The sequence below is a fragment of the Bombina bombina genome, chromosome 4, assembly GCF_027579735.1.
Source record: "Bombina bombina isolate aBomBom1 chromosome 4, aBomBom1.pri, whole genome shotgun sequence".
In the NCBI taxonomy this organism is placed as follows: Eukaryota; Metazoa; Chordata; class Amphibia; order Anura; family Bombinatoridae; genus Bombina; species Bombina bombina.
The window spans coordinates 529,245,027-529,261,955 of NC_069502.1; positions in this window are offsets into that span (position 1 = coordinate 529,245,027).

Genomic DNA, 16,929 nt, shown 5'->3' on the forward strand with positions numbered 1-16,929 from the left:
GGTGGAAAGTGAACGAAAATAAGAGTTCTCTATGCCCTCTCACAAGAGTTTCCTTCCTGGGAACTCTGATAGATTCTGTAGAAATGAGGATTTACCTGACAGAGGCCAGGTTGTCAAAACTTCTAAATTCCTGCCGTGTTCTTTATTCTACTTCTCGCCCTTCGTTGGCTCAGTGTATGGAAGTAATCGGCTTAATGGTAGCGGCAATGGACATAGTGCCATTTGCACACCTACATCTCAGACCGCTGCAACTCTGCATGCTCAGTCAGTGGAATGGGGATTACACAGATTTGTCCCCTCTACTAAATCTGGATCAAGAGACCAGGGATTCTCTTCTCTAGAGGCTATCTCGAGTTCATCTGTCCAAAGGTATGACCTTCCGCAGGCCAGATTGGATAATAGTAACAACAGATGCCAGCCTTTTGGGCTGGGGGGCAGTCTGGAACTCTCTGAAGGCTCAGGGGTCATAGACTCAGGAGGAGGCTCTCCTTCCGATAAACATTCTGGAACTAACAGCGATATTCAATGCTCTTCAGGCTTGACCTCAGCTAGCGGCAGTGAGGTTCATCAGATTTCAGTCGGACAACATCACGACTGTAGCTTACATCAACCATCAAGGGGGAACAAGGAGTTCCCTAGCGATGTTAGAGGTTTCAAAGATAATTCGTTGGGCAGAGATTCACTCTTGCCACCTATCAGCTATCCATATCCCAGGAGTAGAGAACTGGGAGGTGGATTTTCTAAGTTGACAGACTTTTCATCCGGGGGAGTGGGAGCTCCATCTGGAGGTGTTTGCACAGTTGATTCAACGTTGGGGCAAACCAGAACTGGATCTCATGGCGTCTTGCTAGAACGCCAAGCTTCCTTGTTACGGATCCAGGTCCAGGGATCCCAAGGCAGCGCTGATAGATGCTCTAGCAGCGCTTTGGTCCTTCAACCTGGCTTATGTGTTTCCACCATTTCCTATGCTCCCTCGTCTGATTGCCAAGGTCAAGCAGGAGAGAGCATCAGTGATTTTGATAGCACCTTCGTGGCCACGCAGGACTTGGTATGCAGATCTGGTGGACATGTCATCTTTTCCACCATGGACTCTGCCTCTGAGACAGGACCTTCTACTTCAGGGTCCTTTCAACCATCCAAATCTAATTTCCCTGCGGCTGACTGCTTGGAGATTGAACGCTTGATTTTATCAAAGCGTGGTTTCTCAGAGTCGGTCATTGATACCTTAATACAGGCGCGAAAGCCTGTCACCAGGAAAATCTATCATAAGATATGGTGTAAATATCTTCATTGGTGTGAATCCAAGGGTTACTCATGGAGTAAGGTCAGGATTCCTAGGATATTATGTTTTCTCCAAGATGGATTGGAGAAGGGTTTGTCAGCAAGTTCCTTAAAGGGACAGATTTCTGCTTTGTCTATTCTTTTGCACAAACGTCTGGCTGAGGTTCCAGACGTGCAGGCGTTTTGACAGGCTTTAGTCAGAGTTAAGCCTGTGTTTAAACCTGCTGCTCCGCCTTGGAGTTTAAATTTAGTTCTTAAGGTTCTTCAAGGGGTTCCGTTTGAACCTTTGTATTCCATAGATATTAAGCTCTTACCTTGAAAAGTTTTGTTTTTAGTAGCTATCTCTTCGGCTCGAAGAGTTTCGGAGTTATCTGCTTTACAATGTGATTCTCCTTATCTCATTTTTCATTCCGATAAGGTAGTGTTACGTACCAAACCTGGTTTTCTACCTAAGGTGGTATCTAATAAAAATATCAATCAGGAGATTGTTGTACCATCACTGTGTCCTAATCCTTCTTCAAAGAAGGAACGTCTTTTACACAATCTTGACGTGGTTTGTGCTTAAAAGTTTTATTTACAAGCTAGTAAAGATTTTCATCAAACATCTGCATTGTTTGTTGTCTACTTTGGACAGAGGAGAGGCCAAAAGGCTTCGGCAACTTCTCTTTCTTTTTGGCTAAGGAGTATAATACGCTTAGCTTATGAGACTGCTGGCCAGCAGCCTCCTGAAAGGATTACAGCTCATTCTACTAGAGCGGTAGCTTCCACATGGGCTTTTAAGAATGAGGCTTCCGTTGAACAGATTTGTAAGGCGGCGACTTGGTCTTCGCTTCATACTTTTTCTAAATTCTATAAATTTGATACTTTTGCTTCTTCGGAGGCTATTTTTGGGAGAAAGGTTTTGCACGCAGTGGTGCCTTCCGTTTAAGCACCTGTCTTGTCCCTCCCTTCATTTGTGTCCTATAGCTTTGGTATTGGTATCCCACAAGTAATGGATGATCCGTGGACTGGATACACCTTACCTGAGAAAACAAAATTTATGCTTACCTGATAAATTTATTTCTCTTGTGGTGTATCCAGTCCACAGCCCGCCCTGTCATTTTAAGGCAGGTGTGTTTTATTTTTAAACTACAGTCACCACTGCACCCTATGGTTTCTCCTTTCTCTTGCTTGTCTTCGGTCGAATGACTGGTAGTGGCAGTTAGAGGAGGCGCTATATAGACAGCTCTGCTGTGGGTGATCCTCTTGCAGCTTCCTGTTGGGAAGGAGAATATCCCACAAGTAATGGATGATCCGTGGACTGGATACACCACAAGAGAAATAAATTTATCAGGTAAGCATACATTTTGTTTTGTATTTATTTTAACTAGATAGAATAGTTACTAAATAGTTATTAACTATTTACTAACTTCCTAGCTAAAATAAATAAAAAATTACCTGCAAAATAAAACCTAACCTGGCTTACACTAACACCTAACATTACACTACAATAAAATCAATTACCTAAATTAAATACAATTACCTAAATTACAAAAAAAAAACCCCACTAAATTACACAAAATAAAAAAAGAAATTATCAGATATTTAAACTAATTACACCTAATCTAATAGCCCTATCAAAATAAAAAAAGCCCCCTAAAAATAAAAAAACCCTAGCCTAAACTTAACTACCAATAGCCCTTAAAAGGGTCTTTTGCGGGGCATTGCCCCAAAGAAATCAGCTCTTTTACCTGTAAAAAAAAATACAAACAACCACCCAACAGTAAAACCCCCCACCCACACAACTAACCCCCCCAAATAAAATCCTAACTAAAAAAACCTAAGCTCCCCATTGCCCTGAAAAGGGCATTTGGAAGGGCATTGCCCTTAAAAGGGCATTTAGCTCTTTTTCAAGTGCCCAAACCATAATCTAAAAATAAAACCCACCCAATAAACCCTTAAAAAACCTAACACTAACCCCGAAGATCCACTTACAGTTTTGAAGACTGGACATCCATCCTCAACGAAGCCAGGAGTCTTCAAGTGGCAAGAAGTCCTCAACGAAGCCGGGAAAAGTCTGCATCCAAACCAGCAGAAGTGGTCCTCCAGACGGGCAGAAGTCTTCATCCATCTGGTGCGGAGCTGCTGCATCTTCAAGACGTCCGGCCCTGAGCATCCTCTTCTTTCCACAGCGACTGAAGAATGAAGGTTCCTTTAAGTGACGTCATCCAAAATGGCGTCCCTTGAATTCCGATTGGCTGATAGAATTCTATCAGCCAATCGGAATTAAAGGTGAAAAAATCAAGCCAATAGGATTGAGCTTGCATTCTATTGGCTGTTCCAATCAGCCAATAGAATGCGAGCTCAATCCTATTGGCTGATTGTATCAGCCAATAGGATTGAAGATCAATACTATTGGCTGATTGCATCAGCCAATATGATTTTTTCACCTTTAATTCCGATTGGCTGATAGAATTCTATCAGCCAATCGGAATTCAAGGGATGCCATCTTGGATGATGTAATTTAAAGGAACCTTCATTCTGCAAGAAGACGTTGATTGTAGAGGATGCTCCGCGCCGGATGTCTTGACGATGGAGCCGCGCCGGATGGATGAAGATAGAAGATGCCATCTGGATGAAGACTTCTGCCCGTCTGAAGGACCACTTCTGCCGGCTTGGATGAAGACTTCTCCCGGCTTCATTGAGGATGGATGTCCGGTCTTCAAAACTGTAAGTGAATCTTCGGGGGTTATAGTGTAAGGTTTTTTTAAGGGTTTATTGGGTAAGTTTTATTTTTAGATTAGGGTTTGGGCACTTGAAAAAGAGCTAAATGCCATTTTAAGGGCAATGCCCATCTAAATGCCCTTTTCAGGGCAATGGGGAGCTTAGGTTCTTTTAGTTAGGATTTTATTTGGGGGGTTGGTTGTGTGGGTGGTGGGTTTTACTGTTGGGGGGTTGTTTGCATTTTTTTTACAGGTAAAAGAGCTGATTTCTTTGGGGAAATGCCCCGCAGCAGGCCCTTTTAAGGGCTATTGGTAGTTTATTGTAGGCTAGGGTTTTTTTATTTTATTTTGATAGAGCTGTTAGATTAGGTGTAATTAGTTTAAATATCTGATTTTATTTTTTATTTTGTTTAATTTACTGGTTTTTTTTTTGTAATTTAGGTAATTGTATTTAATTTAGGTAATTGATTTAATTGCAGTGTGGTGTTAGTGTAAGACAGGTTAGATTTTATTTTACAGGTAAATTTGTATTTATTTTAGCTAGGTAGTTAGTAAATAGTTAATAACTATTTAGTAACTATTCTACCTAGTTAAAATAAATACAAACTTGCCTGTGAAATAAAAATAAAACCTGTCTTAGTTATTAATAGTAGGTTTTATTTAGATTTATTTTAATTATATTTAAGTTATGGGGTTTTAGGGTTAGGGTTAGACTTAGGTTTAGGGGTTAATAACTTTAGTATAGTGGCGGTGATGTTGGGGGTGGCAGATTAGGGGTTAATAAATGTAGGTAGGTGGCGGCGATGTTAGGGGCGGCAGATCAGGGGTTATTTATATTTAACCAGTGTTTGCGATGTGGGAGTCTGGCGGTTTAGGCGTTAATATACACTGCTCAAAAAAATAAAGGGAACACTAAAATAACACATCCTAGATCTGAATGAATTAAATATTCTAATTAAATACTTTGTTCTTTACATAGTTGAATGTGCTGACAACAAAATCACACAAAAATTAAAAAATGGAAATCAAATTTTTTAACCCATGGAGGTCTGGATTTGGAGTCACACTCAAAATTAAAGTAGAAAAACACACTACAAGCGGATCCAACTTTGATGTAATGTCCTTAAAACAAGTCAAAATGAGGCTCAGTAGTGTGTGTGGCCTCCACGTGCCTGTATGACCTCCCTACAACGCCTGTGCATGCTCCTGATGAGGTGGCAGATGGTCTCCTGAGGGATCTCCTCCCAGATCTGGACTAAAGCATCCACCAACTCCTGGACAGTCTGTGGTGCAACGTGAAGTTGGTGGATGGAGCGAGACATGATGTCCCAGATGTGCTCAATTGGATTCAGGTCTGGGGAACGGGTGGGCCAGTCCATAGCATCAATGCCTTCGTCTTGCAGGAACTGCTGACACACTCCAGCCACATGAGGTCTAGCATTGTCTTGCATTAGGAGGAACCCAGGGCCAACTGCACCAGCATATGGTCTCACAAGGGGTCTGAGGATCTCATCTCGATACCTAATGGCAGTCAGGCTACCTCTGGAGAGCACATGGAGGGCTGTTCGGCCCCTCAAAGAAATGCCACCCCACACCATTACTGACCTACTGCCAAACCGGCCATGCTGGAGGATGTTGCAGGCAGCAGAACGTTTTCCACGGCATCTCCAGACTGTCACGTCTGTCAAATGTGCTCAGTGTGCACCTGCTTTCATCTGTGAAGAGCACAGGGCGCCAGTGGCGAATTTGCCAATCTTGGTGTTCTCTGGCAAATGCCAAACGTCTTGCATGGTGTTGGGCTGTAAGCACAACCCCCACCTGTGGACGTCGGGCCCTCATACCCCCCTCATGGAGTCTGTTTCTGACTGTTTGAGCAGACACATGCACATTTGTGGCCTGCTTGAGGTCATTTTGCAGGCCTCTGGCAGTGCTCCTTCTGTTCCTCCTTGCACAAAGGCGGAGGTAGCGGTCCTGCTGCTGGGTTGTTGCCCTCCTATGGCCTCCTCCACGTCTCCTGATGTACTGGCCTGTCTCCTGGTAGCGCCTCCATGCTCTGGACACTACGCTGACAGACACAGCAATCCTTCTTGCCACAGCTCGTATTGATGTGCCATCCTGGATGAGCTGCACTACCTGAGCCACTTGTGTGGGTTGTAGACTCCGTCTCATGCTACCACTAGAGTGAAAGCACAGCCAGCATTCATAAGTGACCAAAACATCAGCCAGAAAGCATAGGAACTGAGAAGTGGTCTGTGGTCACCACCTGCAGAACTACTCCTTTATTGGGGGTGTCTTGCGAATTGCCTATAATTTCCACCTGTTGTCTATCCCATTTGCACAACAGCATGTGACATTGATTGTCACTCAGTGTTGCTTCCTAAGTGGACAGTTTGATTTCACAGAAGTGTGATTGACTTGGAGTTACATTGTGTTGTTTAAGTGTTCCCTTTATTTTTTTGAGCAGTGTATTTATTATAGTGACGGTGATGTCCGGAGCGGCAGATTAGGGGTTAATAAGTATAATGTAGGTGTCAGCGATGTCGGGCGGCAGATTAGGAGCTAATAAGTGTAATACTAGGGGTTTTTAGACTTGGGGTTCATGTTAGGGTGTTAGGTATACACATAAATTTAGTTTCCCCATAGGAATCAATGGGGCTGTGTTACAGAGCTTTACGCTGCTTTTTTGCAGGTGTTAAACTTTTTTTCAGCCGGCTCTCCCCATTGATGTTTATGGGGAAATCATGCACAAGCACGTAAAAACCAGCTTACTGCAGCTTTCAGCAGTGCTGGTATTGGAGTGCGGTATGGAGCTCAATTTTGCTCTACGCTCACTTTTTGCCTGATAACGCCGGGTTTTTGTAAACCTGTAGGTAATTTTGTGGTGACAATAACGTGAAAGTTAGCACCGCACCGCTCATAACGCAGAACTCGTAATCTAGCCGTATGTTATTTTAAAATCTGTATTTTAAGATTTTAATTTTGCTCCTGAGGTTTTTTCCTTTTCAAGATACTATCTCTATTATGTTCTAAAGAATGGTTTATCCTGATTCCCTTTTGGGACTGTACTACTATTTCTATGGAAATTGGTACTTGTTTTTAGGATTCTTTAGAGTTTGAATATAACCTTAGTAGAGCATATTCACATACTGTTTATATTTTTAGCTCAGCTTTATCTGTGGTTGACATTACTGTTCTCTCAACCTTTTGTTGAACAGTTAGCATAAGCAATTTTATATTCTCAAGTATATAACTCTGTTTATTTACTTTTGATGTATTCATTTTATTATGTTTGCTATATCTATTATTATGATTTCAAATATTTTTTTATTATCTCTAGCTTTTTAGGATAATAATTTTTTTTATTTATATTATCTCCACTATTTGGAGGTTTAGAGTTTTTTCTGCCCTACTTTTAGTCCGGTAATTGAGGTGCTCTGAACACACACCTTTACCAGTCCGGTGATGTAGATCAGTTGGTGAATGTCCTGACTACAAACACTTATTCTAGATCCAAGGGTCATAGATTCATATCCCGGCAGGGTTAATACAGCCCTTCGGCCTTTTGAGGTCAATTTATTGTGTTCCATTTATTTGGGTAATAATAACAACTCTTTTATCAGCTGCTAATTTGGTTAACTCTGAGTGTAAGCACTGAAAAGCGTTTTTTTGTATCCTTCTGGGAGAAAAACACAATATAATTACTAGTTACTAGTCTGCATGAAGGTGCGGTTCTCAGACCAGTCCTTCTGGTGGGGGGCAGATTAGATTGTTTTTGGATGAACTGAGTCCAAAATCTATTTTATTCTTAGGGTTTGAATAGATTTTTAGAATGAGACCTTCTATGGGAAAAATCTTTCTTTCTCAGTACACCAATTTTTTTCAGGATTGATTATACCAGTTCTTTAGCAGGAACAGGGATTGGGTTTCTATTCAATTCTATTCTTTGTCCCAAAGAAGAAAGGTTTATTCAGTCCAATCTTTGGATCTGAAGACTTTATATTGTTTTGTTAGAGTCTCAACTTTCAAGTTGGCGATTATAAGTACTATTATGCCTTTTTGTTCAGCAAGGTCATTTTATGTCCACTCCATTTTACAGGATGCTTATAATCGTATTTTATTTCATTCAGACCACTTGTGTATTCTGAGATTCTCTTTTTTAGATAAGCTTTTACCAATTTGACTCTTTTCCATTTGGTCTAGCGACAGCTTTATGAATCTTTTCAAAGGTTCGGGGTGCCCTTCTTTCTGTAATAGAACAGTAGGGTATTGTGATGTTTCCTTATTTGGATGGTATCTTGGTATTCGCTTAATCTTTTCATTTATTGGAATCTCTCATGAATCAACTAGTTTTGTTTCTTCAAGACATGGTTAGAGGATTTAATTTACCTAAGAGTTTCGTGATTCCTCAGACAAGGCTCACCTCTTTGGGTTTCTAGATGGTTCTGTGTTCATGACTTTGTCTTTATCAGACAAAAGTCAATTGTAATTGGCGTTAGCCTGTCTAACTTTCTGTCTAGAACATTCCTTTCAGTGGTTATGTGCATGAAAGTTTAAGGTCTCATAACTGTAGCATCGGGCATGGTTCCCTTTGCTCGTTTTTCAACTGAGACCTCTTTTGCTTTGCATACTGAATCAATAGTGCAGGTATTGTTTCCAGATATCACAGTTTATATTATTAAATCCTAACACTCAACTCTCTGTTTTGGTGATTAGACTATCATCATTTTATTCAGGTTGCCTCCTTTTGTTCGTCCTTCCTGGACTGTATTCTTAATGGATACAAGTCTTACAGGTTGCGGAGCAGTCTGAGGGTCTCTGACAGCACAAGGGGTTTGGAAACTTCAAGAGGAGAGGTTTCCAATCAATATTTTAGAACTCTGTGCAGTTTTCAGAGCTCTTTCAGGCTTGGCCTCTTTTAGGAGAGAACTTTTCATTTTGCTTTCAGACAGACAATATCACAACTGTGGCATATGTCAATCTTTAAATAGAGACTCACAGTTCCTTAGCAATTAAGAAGTATCTTGAATACATACTTAGATGGATTTAATCTCCTGTCTAATTTCTACGATTTTTATCTCAGGTTTAGACATTTGGGATGGGGATTATCTCAGCCGTCAGTCTTTACATCCGGGAGAGTGGTATCTCTATACAGATGTGCTTTCTCAATTTCCCAGGTACCTTTTCAGGTCCAGGGATCCTCAGGCAGAAATGGTGGATGCATTAGCAGTGTCTTGGTTTTGCAACCTGACTACATCTTTCCGCCTCTGTTTTTTTCTTCCAAGGGTGCCTTCCAAGATCATATTGGAACAGTCTCATGTGTTTCTGTCAGGTTTTTTTCCCTGCTTTGTTTGCCATGTGCTGCTGGCAGCCATTTTACTCACCTCTCTTGCTGACTCTGGTGCATACTGTGTGATGCTGCTCATTTCCTGCACTTCCTTTTATGGCCAGACTGGTGTACATCATCCGTGTGAGACAGGATGCAGTCTCAGAATTGTGATGTCATCACTTATTATTTAAAGGGCCTCTGTTCAGTATGCCTTGCCTTTGCATTGTCTCAGACCTGTTTGTGAGAGCTCCTGTGTATTTTTATGGCTATCTGACGTCCCTCCTGGTTCCTGATCCCTGGCTTGTTCCTGACTCTGCTGTTCTCCTGGTTCCTGACTCGGCTCATCTGGCCATGAATCCTGATGGTGCTAATAATCCACCTTTACCTGCCATAATTGTTGTGGGAGACTAATAAACCTGTGATTTCAAATTACCCTGAATTTGTAGCCTTCTTTAGAAGGGTATTTGATGTTCCGGCTTGCTCCTCCTCTGAGGCTAAACGACTCATATCCATTCAGCAAGGTACAAGATCTGTTACCTTGGGCAGAGTTTGCTCGTAATAGTGCTATTAATGCTTCCTCCAAGTTATCCCCGTTCATGGCAAATTATGGGTTTCAACCATCCTTGTTGCCCGATTCATTCATGTCTCAGGGTATTCCGTTCCACGTGGGTGCAGATTCAGGATTGCCTTCATCGTTCTATGCAGCGACAAAAGTTCCAGGCTGATCGTAGGCGTCTGCCCGCGCCTTCCTACCAGGTTGGTGAGAGAGTTTGGCTGTCCTCCCGCAACTTGAACCTTTGTGTGCCTTCCAATAAACTGGCTCCCCGTTATGTTGATCCTTTTCGAATACTCCGACAGGTCAATCTTGTGACCTACGCTCTTGACCTTCCTCCTGCAATGTGCATCTCCAATGTTTTTCATGTCTCCCTCTTAAAACCATTGGTTTGTAATCGGTTTACCACTGTGTTGCCTTGTCCCCATCCTATCTTTGTTGACAACCATGAGGAGTATGAGGTCAGTAGCATTATTGACTTTCGTATGTCCAGGGGCCGTGTACAGTATTTGGTTCACTTTCATGCCAATTACATGAAAGAAAACATAATTTATGTAAGAAATTACCTGATAAATTAATTTATTTCATATTGGCAAGAGTCCATGAGGCCCACCCTTTTTATGGTGTTTTTTTATATATATAAAAGCACAATTATATTTCCAGTTCCTCTTTTTGTATGCTTTTTTACTCCTTTTTGTTATCACCTCACTACTTGGCTATTCGTTAAACTGATTTGTGGGGTGTGGTGGGAGGTGTATTTATAGGCATTTGATGTTTGGGAACTTTTGCCCCCTCCTTTTAGGAATGTATATTCCATACTTTACTAGCTCATGGACTCTTGCCAATATGAAAGAAATTAATTTATCAGTAAAGTTCTTACATAAATTATGTTTTTCTGTGTATGCACCTGGATGAACAGGATCACCGTTTGGATCAATTTGCACTAGCCCTGCAAACCCTGCTGACACGCACTGCACATTTGGACCAAACTGTCCCGCAAGTTAGGGCTGCTCCTGTTTCTTTTGCTGCACCTAGTCCTACCAGGAGCATGTCCGGTTCTGCACCTCTGCCTCAGCGATATGGAGGTGATCCTAATCAGTGCAGAGGGTTTTTTAACCAGGTGGGCATTTACTTTGAGATGTTACCTCAGGCGTTTCCCTCTGACAGAGCTAAAGTGGGATTTCTTATCTCTTTACTCTCTGACACAGCTCTTGCCTGGGCTAATCCTTTGTGGGAGACTAATAAACCTGTGATTTCAAATTACCCTGAATTTGTGGCCTCCTTTAGAAGGGTATTTGATGTTCCGGCTTGCTCCTCCTCTGCTGCTAAACGAATCCTTTCCATTCAGCAAGGTACAAGATCTGTTACCTTGGGCAGAGTTTGCTCGTAATAGTGCTATTAATGCTTCCTCCAAGTTATCCCCATTCATGGCGAATTATGGGTTTCAACCATCCTTGTTGCCCGATTCATTCATGTCTCAGGGTATTCCGGCTTTAGAGGAGCATCTCCGGCAACTCCGTTCCACGTGGGTGCAAATTCAGGATTGCCTTCATCGTTCTATGCAGCGCCAAAAGTTCCAGGCTAATCATAGGCATCGGCCTGCACCTTTCTACCAGGTTGGTGAGAGAGTTTGGCTGTCCTGAACCTTTGTGTGCATTCCAATAAACTGGCTCCCTGTTATGTTGGTCCTTTTCTAATACTCTGACGGGTCAATCTTGTGGCCTACGCTCTTGAACTTCCTCCCCAATGCACATCTCCAATGTTTCTCATGTCTCCCTCTTGAAACCATTGGTTTGTAATCGGTTTACCACTGTGTTGCCTTGTCCTCGTCCTATCTTTGTTGACAACCATCAGGAGTATGAGGTCAGCAGCATTATTGACTCTCGTATGTCCAGGGGCTGCGTACAGTATTTGGTTCACTGGAGGGGCTACGGTCCGGAGGAACGTTCATGGGTTCCCTTCTCTGATGTTCATGCTCCTGCCCTCCTCCGTGCCTTCCATGCCCATTTCCCCAATAAGCCTTTTGTCCTCCCGTGGGGAAGGGGTTGTTGAGGGGAGGGTACTGTCATGGTTTTTTTCCCTGCTTTGTTTGCCATGTACTGCTGGCAGCCATTTTACTCACCTCTCTTGCTGACTGTGGTGCATACTGTGTGATGCTGCTCATTTCCTGCACTTCCTTTTATGGCCAGACTGGTGTACATCATCCATATGAGACAGGGTGCAGTCTCAGAATTGTGATGTAATCACTTATTATTTAAAGGGCCTCTGTTCAGTATGCTTTGTCCTTGCGTTGTCTCAGACCTGTTTGTGAGAGCTCCTGTGTATTACATGGCTCTCTGACGTCCTTCCTGGTTCCTGATCCCTGGCTTGTTCCAGAATCTGCTGTTCTCCTGGTTCCTGACTCGGCTCGTCTGACTAGTCGCTTTGGCTCCTGGCTTGGCTCGTCTGACTACCAGCTCTGGTTTTGATTCCTGGCTTGTTATTTGACTTGTGGACTTTTTATTATTTTTTTTTTCTATTAATAAAGGTGTGATTATTTTTGCACTTCTTGTCTCACTCTGATTCCTGGCACCCTGACAGTTTCTGATAGCATCAGCATGGCCTCACAGGTTTGGTATGTGGATCTTGTTCAGATGTCCAGTTGCCATCCTTGGCTGCTTTCTCTTTGGCCAGGGGCTATTTTTCCATCGGGATCTCAAATTACTAATTTGATCGTATGGAAATTGATTAGTGTTTAGTCCAGAGGCGTAACTAGGAGCCACAGGGCCCAGGTGCAAGAATCTAAGAAGGGCCCCCCAACCCCCCCCCAAGAAAAAAAGAGTGAATTTGATACGTCTTTTTTTTTTTTTTACATTTAACACAGAAAAAAAAGTGAATCAGATTACATGTCTGCAAAAGGAGGTACCCTGTGCCCATAGTCTGTGAGATGGTCTGACCCCATATTACTGTACGTAGTGACACTGTTTAACCCACCAGTACTGTATATAGTGAGTCAGTGACACAGTCTGTAATCTGTCAGTGAGATGGCTGGCCTGACCCTACCCGTCCCAGTACTTTATAAAGTGACCACAGTAGTTTGTGACATGGTTCAGCCCCCCATACTGTGTATAGTGGTACTGTATAGACTGACACTGTTTACCCCCGCCCCCCATGCTGTAGTAACAAGGTCTGTAATTTGCTGCTTCCATAAATATACACACACACACATGCATAAATACACACACAGTCACATACATACATACGCACACAATGGGTAAAACAGAAACACTAACCCCTGTAGTCAGAGACACTAGTGAAGCATCATGTCACACTCACATGATATCAGTGTAGGCAGTGGCAGGTCAACATTTTTTATTGTTAAAAAAAAAAAAAATTTAAGCTGGGCCCCCACCCTTGGGGGCCCAGTCGCAATTGCCACCTCTGCACCCCCTGTAGTTTCGTCCCTGGTTTAGTCATAGAGGTTTCTCTGACTTAGTTTTTATCACTATGTTGCAGGTTTATAAGTCTGTTTCAAGGAACATGTATTATCAGGTTTGGAAAACCTATAATGTATGGTTTTCTCATAAATTCTCTTAGCATTCTTTTAGAATTCCTAGGATTTTGCAGTTTTTTCAGGATGGTTTGGATAAGTTTGTCTGCAAATTTTTTGAAGGGACAAATATCTGTTCTTTCTGTTTTATTTCCTAGAAAGATTGTTTAAACTTCCTGATATTCACTGTTTTGTTCAGGCTTTGGTTGGTATCAAGCCTGTTCATTTATTAATTTCTCCTTTTTCGAGTCTTATTTGGTTTAAAGACTTTACAGGCTCTTTCTTTTGAGCCTATATTTTCTTTGACGATTATCTACTTTCTTAGAAAGTGTTGTTTCTTTTGACTATCTCTTGATTTATCAGCTCTCTGTTTCCTTATCTGATTTTTTCATTTAGATAAGTTGTTTTGTGGACTTCTTTTTTTCCTAAGGTTGTGAATTTGAACAACATTAGTAGAGACATTGTTGTTCCTTCTTTGTGTCCTAATCCTGACGAATTCTTTGAGAATTTTTGGATGTGGTATGAGCTTTCTAATTATATATTGAGGTTATTAGGATTTCAGAGAAGGTTAGGTTTCTGGTTCCAGAGAAGGTTAGAAAGACTCTGCCATGGTTTCCGGTGAGAAGGCGGAGCTCTGACACAAGGTGCTCCTGGTCGGCGTCCTGGCCGATGGCTGCTATTCTAGCCTTCACTCTTTGCCCCATGTTACCTTGAGGTCCGGGGCGCACAGCGTGGCAAGGATATCGCCTGCTGGAAGGGAAACCAAATTGGCCATCTGTGTCGCGGGATACCGCATCTAAGCTGTTTCATTGGTGAGATACAAACCCACGAGAAAATTAAATTTTACCTACTCATTTCCACAAATCCGGATTGGACCTGACTGGCCCGCTGTCCCTCCCTTGAAACGGAGCTGTGGTGTAGCCGGGGAGGAGGCCTGGTCACGGCGGAGTGGAGCTACCAAGGTAGCAGTGGTGGTGGCGCTGAGTGACTGCTCTACCGGTAACGCTGAGGAGAGCGTGTGTGATGCGCACTGATTGGAGGGCTGGCAGGTTGTCAGGCGGAAGAGCGGAGGAATTCGAACATCGCACTCCTGCAGGTTAGCAGCGTTTAGCCCCAGATACAAGTAGCAGTGTTGGATATACCACAGGTGCATGGAAGAGGCACTAGAAGGTATCCTGGGTGAGCTGAACAATACAAGTACATTCAAGCTGCAAGAATCTCTGGCCCAGAACTACCGCTTCGGCTCCACAAGTATTTTTGTATTATCTCTCACTTTATCTTAGTCTGCTTGGGACATAAAGACTGTCCAAATTAACCTCAGTGTGGTTTGCTGGAGGAACTATATGAACATAAGGGATCTGAGCTATATCAAAGTATTACCCTTTATTTTGCCTGCTGTGAAATCCTGGTTGTGCCCTTAAAGCCCTATAGGAGGACGATATACTTTGGGTATTGCTTTTTCATCGCTCCTAGCAGGCTGATGGTCCTAATATAGCTATTGTTTTTGGTGCTCCAGTATCAGGAGGGGACTTTACTAAGTTACTCCCCAGTCACTTCATCCTACATCCAGGAACTTTGGCCCACCTAAAGGCTATGCAATTGTTGCCCTAAGTGCATGGTTTTGTTTTTGGCTGCTCATTTATGGTGGTTTAGAATTCTCATTGTTTAAATCTGAATGTCAATATAATAACCCATCTATGTTAGATTTAAGGGGCTCTTGCAGGTCAGATATTGTATTTATTCTTATTTTGCAAGGTACATTCTGACCAATATTTTGTGTACACCATTAGCTGCAGAATACTGGGCTATTTCCAGATGTTCTAGGTATAGAATCTAACTTATCTGTTTATTATTTTTCCCTTTAGTAGTTTTCAGGCATTGCATTTGTTTTTCTTTTTTTCTTTTCTTTGGGGCCTAGGCCCACAGCACTTCACGTTCACAGATTGTACATACAAGGCACAGTACTCTTTCTTTCTAATCCACTACTTATTTGATTTTTTTATTTTTTTTTATTCATAAGCTGATTTAAGACATTGTATAGTTACTTTTCCACATAAAAAAAAAGAAACAAAAAAGGAAAAAAAAAGAAGGGTTTTTATTTTGAGTGTTTGTGGATTCCCTTCCAAAAGAATTTGGAGTTTTTGGTCACTTTGTTTTCTCCTTAATGGAAAAGTTTGTAACGCACGCTAAAAATAATTCACCTAAAATGCCTGTAAAATCTAGGGATAAAAGGAATACTAAGTTGGGTGACACTAGTATTGATTCTTCATCAGAGAATGTATCAGCTGTTATAGACACCCAGGTTCTGATTGGCCAACTCACAGGCATTTTTCCCCCCAATTTGAGGGGATAAAGAAAGAACTGGGAGTTATCTCTACTGAGAGAGCCTCCCTTTCAGCTGAGGTCAAGCAGTTTTTAATTCGTATTGGGGAAGCGGAAAATAGAATCTCCTCACTAGAAGACAGGGCGACAGCCCAAGAGGGCATTATTCAAGCCCAAGAGGCCAAATTAAACAGTATGCAGCTACACCTGGAGGATCTTGAAGATCGCTCCAGGCGTAACAACATCAGGGTCATAGGTCTTCCTGAATCCCAAGAGTTCGATGACCTAATCAAATTCTTTTCTATTACTCTCCCTCAGGCCATTGGCATAGCAGCCCATTCTCTACCCTTAGCAATTGAGAGGGCGCACAGAATAGGTCCTAGAAGAGATTCAGCTGCGGGCCCGGTGAAACCTAGGATGTGTATTTTCAAGCTACTCAAGTTTCAGGACAAGTTAGAGATATTGAAGTTAGCTAAGAATGCGGGTACTTTGGTATTTGGGAACAGCAAGATTTTGCTGTTCCAAGATTTCTCGGCGGAGACTTCCACGCGGAGAAGACTCATGGCCCCTTATTGTTCTCAGTTGATCAGCAGAGGCATTAAAACCAGCCTGTTTTATCCAGCCAAAATTATTGTCAAGAATAAGGGGGTTAAATTGACTTTTAATCAAGTCGCAGAGATCAAAGAATATATGAAGACTTTAGAATCTTAAAGAAATTTAGGAACTAGAGTAGGACAATGGGCAGCAGGTAGTTTGTTTTTTTCTCAGATCAATGTTTTTATTTGTTTATATGCACAGATGTATACAGTATTCGTATTTTATTCTCTCAGGAGATATGTGGAGTTTTTTATTATGTTTAAAGATAAAGTACAAGTAGAGAGTTATCTGGTACTTGGTTTTGTTTTTTATTTTATTTTTTTATTTTTTCTCTCCCTCTTCATCTTCTCTCTCTCCACTCCCCCCCCCGCCATTGTTCCTTTCCCAGTATATGATTATATCAGCTGCGGGTAAGGAGATTAGATAATGGAAGTTGGATTTAAAATATTATCATGGAACGTGGGAGGGATCTCCTTTCCAGGGAAGCGTAAACTAATTATTAAGACGCTTGCCAAAGAAAAGCCAGATTTGTTTTTTTTACAGGAAACCCACTTTGATGGAATTGAAGCTGCTAAGCTTAAAATTAAGTGGGTTGGCGAGGTAATCTCCTCCTCTAGTC